Raw genomic sequence first — 11,865 nt, 5'->3', positions numbered from 1 at the left:
AACAGGCCGTGAAAAAAGAATAGTTCGAATTTTTAGCAACCGTAGCGGATGATGAAGATGTAAATTAAGGTCATCAAAGCTCCCAGAGGCCGATCTAGATTTGAAAGACATTTTTTACATTAGGCCGATGATAATGTGTTTGCCTACGTTGTTGTAATGTAGTATTAAATAAATTCGTTTCACTAACATCACAGCAGGTTATACTTGGAAACAATTTGCTACTCCTTTGACATTATCATTGCAACCATATGGCATTGCTGTACCTAATTCCCTTATTCAGAAATTTTCTCTAACTTTTCGGAAAGGAGTAGTTAGTACATGAATATTTGTGGTGTGGTAAATTTTTTCGGTGATGCGTATTTTTATTTATATAGATAAAGGAGGATATATTGTACGGTTGATTAAAGTAGTTATAAAGTACCTCAATTGTAGATCTTTATTATCAAATCGGTGTTGTTTCATCCGGATCCTTTAACGCAAAGTTTGTCGAGTTTCACCAACATAAAGTAGCTCATACAAAGTACATGCAAATCGGCACACAACATTGTCTGTGGAACAGTCCAGAGGCTGAAAGATAAAGTATAATATATTAACCTGTTAATGTTTACCTGTTAAATTACTGGTAAAATAAGAAGTCGTGATTAACAAATAACACATCTTACACGTGCTCCTTGATTTTTTTTTATGTTAACAAGATGAAATGATAGGTGATGATTCACTTGAAGTTTCCACAGAGTTAATTTTTTAGTGATTTTACTTTTGGCTATTATTGCCGTATTTACAACACAACTGTTACTATTGAGTACAACCAAAGTGTGCACTATAAGTATTATGTCGTGGCAGGAATTTGATAATTAATTTTATTTTAAGCCCCAGTCACACTAGACCACGATCACACTAAGCTCACCATGATCTAAATTAATTCAGATTGTGGTGAGGATCGCGGTATGAGTCGCATGCACATTTTATTTTCGTTGTTTTCACGATGATTACCACACTTTTTCTACGATTATCATAATCTTACTATGCTCATCACGGTGTCACTACGACCATGCCACGAGTTATCCGATTGCAACACGATCTACAACGCTTCTACTGCCATTATAGCACGTTCTTACCACGATTAAACAACGTTCATACCGCGGTCCTGCTACGTTCTCAGCAATAACGTCAAAATCCGTCTATATTGGTACAACACACCACTCTACTAAACTCTACTCAAACACGTGGATGTGGTGATTGGGAAGATGTAGAGCCAGAAAAAGTTCTGATAGTAACAAATATTCATCCAGCAGAGATGTCGGACCGACTAATCCAACCTGAATCATAATCTCATGTTGGTCCATCAAACTTATAATAACGATGTTTTAGTCGATAACAGCGATGGGACAGATGTGTCAAGCATGGTTAAATCGTTATGCCCGCGTCACACTGTCCCGATTTTTACGCCGATGGCAACACGATTACGGAAATTTTCAAAATCGGGACTGATCGTATCCAGATACAGCTATTTGTATTGCCATCTTTAACCTTCGTAGAACAATCGGCCATTTTTCTAGCCTTCGGGATCAACTTCGGGAAGGGTTCTAAATTTTTTAACATGTTAAAAAATCCCCGAAGGTGCGTCCGATGTTGAGGATTCGTATTGAGTTCGTATCCCCATCCTCACCATCGTAATGTCACCGGGAACGCATCTTTGAACATCGTTTTGCATTCGTGTTTCCATCGTTTCCATCGGGCAGTTTTGACATAATGATGTCTACACGAATGAATCACAAAGCTACCCGAAGGTCTTTCGATGGCAACACGAATTCGTGAAGACCTCGTAATCCCGTCGTGTTGCCATCGAATAAAAGTACGAAGGCGACAAGATGGAACTACGACGGCAATAAATCCAGCTAAATGTAAATTAATTTTCGCGCTAAAATACATTTAAAGTGCCATGCGCGATATGCACTGGTCAGTCTAATACGACAGTTAAGAAAGACGTTCACAAAACATGGAGCTCATACCATATGATTCTATGAGAACAAGAAAGGCGACAGCGTGGTTTCTATTAATTCAAATGGATCAAGAAGAGCAGCTATTACAGGCTCAGGATTTTCTTTCACAATTAATATATTATTGTTTGTTAATTTTTCATATCAAGTAACATAATGAAAATCATAAACGCGCCTCGTACACCAACACTGCAGGTACACGTTTATAGGGAAACCAACTTTTTCTTGATTATTCTGATTTTTTATGTATCGTCTGAGTTGTTGTCACACGATTATTTACTCCATAACCATTTTGTTTTATATATGTCATATTTTGCCGCATTTGTTGATTTCCCCACATCCTTCCTTTTGTCTATATAATTATGATATTCACCTGGAAAGAGCTCTTTTGGAATAAAAGGGATTAACGAACCCATTACCTTACCTTTAAGATAGATCAGTAAACATGGGCATAATTATGGGTGATTATTCAGACTAGTGCACACATTTTACAGTTCAAACACGACAATGCCGAGCGTGGCATTCCCTCGTATGTAACATATTGGGGACAAATATGAACTCTATTTGGTATATGACACATGCAGAAAATGGTAAATAAAATATGCATATTTGATACATAACCTATTTTTTGAAAAATCAACCAAAACATTCAGTAACTGGAAATACCTTTAATATTATCTTTAGAACCAGCAGGTAAAAAAATTAGCATATTACTGTAAACCAACTCAATTAATAATAGAAAAATGACGCGAATTTTAAATCGTCGCGAATCTGCATACCTTGGATCGTACCTTATTCAAACACCTCTAGTAAATTAGGAAATTAAATAGCCGCGAAATAGACTAGAGAGGACTAAACGTGAAATAAAGTGAAATAAAGTATCCGCGAAAATAAGTTGGTTTACAGTAATTTAAATTAACACGACGTCTTTTAGATATCTTATGGCCATCGCGCCATCATCGTAATCCCTCGTGTAGCCTTCGTAATCCATCGTCTAGCCTTCATGATCATCGTGTAGGCTTCGGTTGAGATATGAAGCTTAAATACTCGCCTTCGGTTGACCTTCGTATGTCCATCTTTTGCTATCGTATATAATTTCGGCACCATCGTATAGACTTCGTTATTTATCGTACTTGCTTTGGTCACTTTTTGGTATTTTAACGAGATCGGGACCAACTTCATAGGAACTTACAATTTTCGCATTCGGGTTTCCATCGTATAAATCGGGACAGTGTGACACGGGCATTAGAGATAAACGACAAGAAGTTCAAATTACATGGAGATAGACAAACAAACCAGAAGAGCTTTAACACATTTTATGTGAAAGTGACAATGATCATGATGATCGTAGTATAAATGTAGTCAGGTCGTAGGAAGAGCGTGATGAGAATGGCATGGGCGTGCTAGAATCGTACTAAGGTCTTGAACAGCTTGGTGTAAACGATGTAAGATCGTATCGCAGTCTTTCCGAATAGAATCACCCTTCGCTACGATTGTAAAGCGACCCTTTCGATCTTACCCCGTCCTTAATGCGCTCCTACTACCGTCTTCTACTGGGACCTGAATTCGTCACGACCGCACCAAGACTGTTTTGACTTGTCCAAAGTTAGCCACGCTCATCACGATGTTAAAGACCTCACCGCGACTGTGATAGACCTTACTGCAATCTACACGATTGCACTACGATCGTCAAAATTTGCATTTTTTCACAGATCGTTGTACGATCGTGGCCTAGTGGGACTATGGTACTAAATAGCCGTTAATTTTTCTTGGTCCTGTAGAAAAGACCAGACTAAAATTAAGTAAGTCTTTAGAGTACATGTATTTAAAATCTCCCCTCATATATAATAAATGTGAGTAGTATTGATACCAATGGACAATAGACACACGCAAACAAAAGGTGATTTCAACTGTATTAATTTTATAACTGAGTAGACAGTATCAATTGAAACTCATGTGTTTGTTTAATTTGATATCTTTTGCAGCCTAGCAAAAATGTACATAAAAATCCAGAAAAGTAATATTTGTTTTAAACATATAAAATACACACCACTTTTATATATATAGATTCCTGCCATGCCTTCAGTCTTGCCTAGATACATCAATTTGTCTGTATTCAAAGTGAATTTTGTGGTGCAAACACGTTCATATTTTTCAAGTCATTTGATGAATCTTAAATTAGAGAATTGACACCATTTACGCTGTAGACTGGTATTAGAACATACTCATCAATTATCGTCCAAATTTTCATAGTACATGGATTTTCGTGCACTATGAAATGCTATACATGAATGACTTTCCATTGTATGTTAATTATTCAAAGTTGAACTCATTGAAACTACACTTGGGAAAAACACCTACTAATTAAAGATGAAAGAGAAAAGATTTGAAACAAAAACGTTTTGAATTTGGCAAATTTTCATACACTTTCTAATGGTACACCTATATAAAATAAACACAAAATGAATGAGGGTAACTGTGTAGGTAAATTAATATTTATTTAGTTTATATACTAGCATTTGAATGATTTTTTTTTTTAAAGAAAACCATGCCAGACTGCTGATATATGTTGCAAAGGATTTTTTTTCTCTCGATAAACACAATACATGTAAAATTACCAATAAATAGTAACCATCTTTAGTTGAATGGTCTGAATTGAAATATTTATAAAGTGAGTTGTATAACTATAAAAAAAACAAATCAAAAAGGGGATTTAAATAACATTGTTTGCTTTTAAAAATCAAAACATCTCAAGATATATAAGTACTAAAGTTTACCTGAAGCAAAAGAAAAACAATCTATCCTTTAGGTCCTAATAGACTATCTCAGTGCTATTTCATTCCGATCATTGAAATGATCATTATCTATACATCTATACATGTTTTAAATTCACTTAATTACAAACAGTAAACTCTTATTTAGATTTTACGATGGGAAAGGATAATTTTGTAAGGTCACTCGAAAGTGAATATGTTCTAAATTGGTCAGATAATATAAATTTTCATCAAAAATGACCAAGTATTGTTTAATCTATAAATATTACATGGCATTTAAATCAAATCAGATCTATTCCCGGAAAAATCAATGAATTCACGAAAATGTTTTGAATGATATGTAATTTAATATGTAATACATAATGTGTGTATAATTTTTTACCTGGCAGTGTTGTGTTTACCGTTTTAAAACAAAGAAGGTACGTGAATTATAAAATTGTCAATATGAGATATTATTATCTGTTTTGGATAGTATAGTCTGACGTATGACACATCAGTCAAAACTACGCCAAGGTAAAATTACAATATTATAGTTAACAAAAGAAAAGTGAAATGAGTTGCATGATATTTAATATCATATTCCGAGTGTCTTAAATTGAAATGTTTTTTTTTCATATCGTATCATATTTTTATTAACGCTTTCAAGTTAAGAGACTGCTAAATATTTGTCAATGCATTACATTACTTTTCCTGATAGTTTCAAATCAAAGCCTCAGAGTGCATTTCTTTCTTACACATACGATACTAACGACTAAGCGCGCACATGTTTTGATCCTTTGCTAGTAACATACCCTTGCAAGGTTTACCCAAACTTTGACAAACTATCTTCTCGCTAAAAATGCGTTTACAGGTTGTTGATTAAACAATGTATTTGTTACAACGTTGGTAAAAAATTTTTTTACCAACAACATGTAAATGCATGATTGAAATTTGAAATACTAAAAACAGGATCATCAAACACTGATTAGACGATGTATTTGTTTCTATTTGTGTAGCGTTTAGAACAGCAAACTCCACACAACGTTTACAAAATTTTGGTTAAATTCACTCTCAACTCGTTACTTTCCTCAGCTTTGCGTTTCCACAACATGTTATGAGCAAACTTTTAACAGACACATATTTTAATTATTTATGGATAAGCTGCAGAAGTAAAGTGACATTTGTTTAGTAAAGCCTAACACCCATAACCACGTTTTAATAGACAGCCTACATAAGTATTTCTTAAATACATATTATAACTAATTAAATTACACCTTTTCAAAGAACAGTGTATATAAAGATAACCCCTGGATTTTGGTGGCGTTTGTGTAGCTTAGTCCTTTTTTGTCTATGCTTAGTGTTTTGTACTGTTTGTGTTTTCGTCGTGTTTCATTTTTGAGATTTATGAGTTTAAATATCCCTTTGATATCTTCCGCCTCTTTGTTTTTAAATTAAAGTTCTACTACATCCGCGTTGATCAGCTTGACATTTATTTTGGATTTGTAAAGCACTACTACGTTTTATGTGGTATGATGGGTGATAAAAATATAGCAACAGATGCTGATTCTCTACATGCAATTACTCTCACTCACTTTGAGGACGATTAGGCATGTTTGACTCTGATTTTAATTTCAATAGTATGTATCTTGATGTGATATAATCAAACGTTACATTCCACTTTGTATAATTCAAGAAGGACATTTTGAGGTAGTTAAAAAGACGAAAGATACCAAATGGATGTTAACTTCTCATCATGATAGTGCAAAGTTTATATTTGCGTATAGATTTCTGAACAGCTCTTCAATTTGGATATAAACAAAATTCATAAAAATTGTCCATATTTGGCAAGGGGATTGCTAATGTGGGATCGTTAATTTTTCTTCACATTTTAAATAAACTTACAGAAGTAAACTCATAGATATCATAGTAAAGGAAAACATAAAGTACATAATATACCCAGATTTTTGAAAGACAGATTTAAGAACGTTTAGAATCTTTCCAGACAATAAACATAAAGTGAAGTATGTGTTGCGCCAAGTTTCAGAAAAAAACGACCATGTCTGATGACTACACAAATGTGGAACATATCATTTTGTAGAGAAAAAAAAAGAATTCAGATTGTCTGTACATCGTCTTATAACCATAAGACAAACCGATTCTACCAACAAAGCTTGTTGAATACGGTATTCATTCACCCTAGACATATACAATCATATATATTTGAAACGTTCAGAGAACCTTATGATTTTTTATAGCTTCAGGCAAAAAAGGAAAGTTTCGATTTATGCGTAAATGTTTTACTGCTTTCTAGATTAACTATCTATGCACCTTTGCTAAAAAGTAGTAAATATTCACATGTAAATCAAGCATTCCTGTTTTCCCAACATAAAAACTCGGTTTATTCTGTGATTTGACTTACATCTCTTTTAAGGGGTTAATTAACTTTTTTTTCAGACATCACACAATATATATATATTGATATATTGATACAAAAAAATATATTTGTATTACTTGTTTTCATCGTAAATTTTGTTTTTCTATATGTCTTAAAAATTGTCCCTCTCTGAAAACCCAGTGGAAATTGGCTCTTCTTCTTTGTAACTTTATATTGGTGTTTGGTTCACGTAACATGTAGAAATGAGTTTTACAACACGATATTACTTATAAAGAAACAATTATAGTTCGGTAATTAAACCAAAACAATAGTTATGTATATAATAGATTAAATCTTATTCAAGACAGAACAAATGGCAGTTTGCAAAACACAAATTTAAAAATACATGTTAAACAATACGCTTACGAATATCATTTGTCCGCTTTTTAAAATATCTTTTAGACACAACATGTAGGTTTTCAACGATAATTTCAATGTCAAGAACATGATAAACTGATGCGCAGTGCACAGTTCCTATCAAATCAGTTCTACGACTAGAATTAATTTATAAGTTTTGAAAACTCTTTGTCTTAAATATATGAAAGGCTGTGGCTATTTTGCCGGCTTTGGCAAAATTGCGATTTATATAGAGTGTTGCTATTTTGCCTGTCTTATTTCAGATTTTAAATGAAGACAATATGTTTAACCCCGCAACATTCTTTATTTATGTGTCTGTCCAAGGTCAAGAGACTGCAATTCAGTGGTTGTATTTTGTTGATGTGTTCCCTATTCGCTTTTTGCTCATTTTTTGTACACAGACAAAGTTTTCTTGTTTGAATTGTTTAACATTTGTCATTTCGGGAGTCAGAATGACTCGTAAAAAAAAATATTTGACCTCATTATCAAAATGTAATAACTTGTTTCCCAACCCACTATAAAGAAATATGTTTACACTAAAACTGACCATATTTGCACTACATCATGTAATTCTGTATACATGAAGCTGCACAATAATTCAGTTATAATTTTTGGTTAATAAGGACTGTAATATACAAACTACAGAAATATTGGAAAATATGACCAACATTTTTTTTCGCATCAAACTATAGTGCTAGCATGTCCTCTTTTTTATTCAAAATATTGAATTGTAAACAAATATCAGTAGTTTCTATAACTCAGGCTGACTCGTTTAACAAAATATTTGCTGTTACAAAATATTAGAAATTATTATAAATTAAGGAATGTATCTCCCTCATGCAAAGCTCTGATTCCTTTTACGGATTGGGCTATACTTTTTGGACCCTTTGGATTATAGCTCTTCATCTTTAAAATGAGCTATGGATTTCAAATATTTTGGCCACAAGCATCAGTGAAGAGACATGTATTGTAAAAATGCGCACCTGGTGCAAGAAAATTGGTTACGTTAATTTTATTACTACCACTTGGTCGATGCCTCTGCTGGTGGACTATTAATCCCCGAGGGTATCACCAGTCCAGTAGCCAGTACTTCGGTACTGGCATGAAAATACGGCTTTTTTTGTGTTATTAAAATTTGCTGTTACAAAATATTAGAAATTATTATAAATTAAGGAATGTATCTCCCTCATCCAAAGCTCTGATTCCTTTTACGAATTGGGCTATACTTTTTGGACCTTTTGGATTAAAGCTCTTCATCTTTTAAATAAGCTTTGGATTTCAAATATTTTGGCCACGAGCATCACTGAAGAGACATGTATTGTCGAAATGCGCATCTGGTGGAAGAAAATTGGTACCGTTATTTTTATTACTACCACTGGGTCGATACCTCTGCTGGTGGAATTTTAGTCCCCGATGTATAACAGCCCAGTAGCCAGTACTTCGGTACTGGCATGCAAATACGGATTTTTTGTGTTATTAAAATTTGCTGTTACAAAATATTAGAAATTATTATAAATTAAGGAAAGTATCTCCCTCATGCAAAGCTCTCATTCCTTTTACGGATTTGGCTATACTTTTTGGACCTTTTGGATTAAAGCTCTTCAGCTTTTAAATAAGCTTTGGATTTCAAATATTTTGGCCACGAGCATCATTGAAGAGACATGTATTGTCGAAATGCGCATCTGATGCAAGCAAATTGGTACCGTTAATTTTATTAGAGTACCAGTACGTCCTCTTTTTTGAACAGCGGTATACTACTGCCTTTATTTATTCAACATATTTTAAATCGCAAACACATATCAGTAGTTTTCATACCTAAGACTGACGTATGTTACAAACATTTTTGACGGCATCAACCAAAACTGACCATATTTGCACTTTTTTATGTTAATCTTAGTCGCATAGTAAATCAGTTATATGTGTATGTAAGGATGGACTTTAATATATAAACTACAGCTATATTGGAACACAATTTCTACAAAATTTTGTTTGAATCAAACGAGAGTGTCCTCCACTTATTCAAAATATTGCATCATAAACAAATATCAGTAGTTTTCATATTTCAGACTGACTCATATAACAAAATTATTTGTCCGCATCATCCAAAAACTGACCGTACATGTATTTGCACTTTATAATGTAACTCTCATATATCAAGACTGATTGTATAATACAAATGACACATTGACTACCAAAAAAAAATCGACATCAATTTAGTGTACCAGCATGTCCTCTTTTTATTCAAAATATCAAATCGTAGAAAAATTCAGTAGATTTGATATATCAGACTGACTCGTATAACAAAATTATTTGACCACATCAACCAAAACTGAATATATTTACACTTTATCATGTACATTGTGTAACTATATATGGCCTCATTGTAAATCAATAATATTTATATGTCAGGATGGATCCTATGATAACGATGACACCAATTTTTAAACACAATGAATTAATAACATGACTAACAGTTTTGTCCATATCAATTTTGAGTACCATTATTTCCTCTCTGTATCAATAATAAGGAACTGTCACTAAAGTGAGTGGTTCGTAAAAAGTTTGGTTTTTAAACAAAACTTTTTTACGGCATCACACAACACTCACATGACTGATTCATATATTTAAATTGAAAAGTACATGTATGAGAAGCTCTCTTCTTGGAATAGTATACTGTTTAGATATTTCGTAGAATTATTGATTTTGTTTGTAGCCTAACGTTCAAGGGTAAATATTTCATTTATGTTCAGATCGAGTATATATTTCGAATGTCATAGACTCCCAGATTTCATTTATAATCCGGTTACGGATAAGTCCGTCTCAATTGACGAGATGATACAAATGTACACACTTATGTAACACGTATTTTATTAATATCAATATATATACAATTTTCGTTTGAATATTTGGCCAAACATAATCTTCAAGTAAATCATGAACGTAAATCCAATGCAAACAAGGTAAATTACGATTAAAATTTCATGTATAATTGTTATATTTAGGAAGAGACTGTTAAATACGGGAAACAAAGCAACGTAAACCATGATTTAAATATCAATTTATATAAAAAAAAAAAAAAATTCGGATAGGTTTTCTTTTCGCTTCGATATTTGTACATGTCACTTTTGAAAAGTAAATATAGAAAATCTGCTAAACAGTAAAGTTATTAGAACTGATTTGTTTTCTAAATTCTAAGATGCCCTTGCTGCAGTGACGTCATTTAGAACTGTTCTATAATCCTTACAGGTTTGACCAGTTCTACGATAGAACAGTTTTAGACAGTTCTGCTGACAGTTCTACGGTTAGCGTATTATATCTTTACCGTTCCACGGCTTGACAATTCACAATTACAAATCGGGTTTATATACTAAATGAATGCATTGCATACATCTAATGATAAACCCTTATCAATAAAAAGTATAATTAAAGGTATTCCATAAACCCTATTTGTATCTACATAGTATACATGTCATGCCTGGACCATGGTGTACTTTAATAGACATTCATATGTGTATCAAATATTATCAACTATCATAAATGGTTCCTTAACAAAATAGAGAGATAAAAGAGCTGATAATGTTAATAATATAATTATTTGTGTTTATGAGAAGTAGCAAAGTTATTCAGGTAAAATGCACAATTCATACATAGCGTTTCCTTAAAAACTTAGTTTACAAAGAACGTATATAAATATTGAGTGTAGGCGGTTAATTGCCCCATGTTGAACATTGCTTCTGTTTGTGAATTCAAATGCTTCATTCTTTTACAAAGTTGACAAAGATTGCTCTTGTTGCACACAATATATGCATGAGTGTTCTAATAAACATGTCATTAATTGCCACTATTATTCAGATTTGAAGCAACGTGCCTTTCAATCACCGCGGGTATTTGAAAATGCCCTATTTGAAACTTATTTTACAGGAATGACCATCAGTTTCGTTCACTTTTCTTAGGCCAAGTTTATTAATGCTAACACTGGAAATACATTCGTCATGACGAAATGCGTATCAGGTTCAGTTTCTGTTTAATATTATCTTTGTATTTCTTTTAGATATGCGGCGATTTAGGACTAGCATTTTGTCAAGACTCACATATTTTGTTCAAGACGTCGTGTTAAATATATTCCTGTCGGTTAGGATGTGTAATATCAATTAGTTGCAGGTTTTCTTTCATTAAACTATATCCCATAACTTCGTTAATTCATATTTTTAATGTGTGTAACATGTTTAAGGGAGATGACGTTGTATTAGTAAATCTTTAATTTGTTTATAGCAGCAATCCTTAAAATTGGCTGCTTGGTAGTTGTTGATTCTGATCTGGT

At 33.0% G+C, this 11,865-nt stretch overlaps 1 protein-coding gene across 1 annotated transcript in view; it reads left to right on the top strand.

The window, feature by feature from the left end:
• Positions 1-5,137: 5,137 nt before the first annotated feature.
• Positions 5,138-11,865, top strand: part of LOC134714906 (semaphorin-4F-like) — a 99,323-nt gene continuing 92,595 nt past the window's right edge. Inside the window, exon 1 of the mRNA XM_063576604.1 lies at positions 5,138-5,193. The gene's annotated coding sequence lies outside the window, so the exon portion shown is untranslated. The remainder of the gene's footprint in view (positions 5,194-11,865) is intronic.

This window comes from Mytilus trossulus, chromosome 4, assembly GCF_036588685.1.
Source record: "Mytilus trossulus isolate FHL-02 chromosome 4, PNRI_Mtr1.1.1.hap1, whole genome shotgun sequence".
NCBI lineage: Eukaryota > Metazoa > Mollusca > Bivalvia > Mytilida > Mytilidae > Mytilus > Mytilus trossulus.
This window is presented reverse-complemented; position numbering and strand designations above follow the sequence as displayed.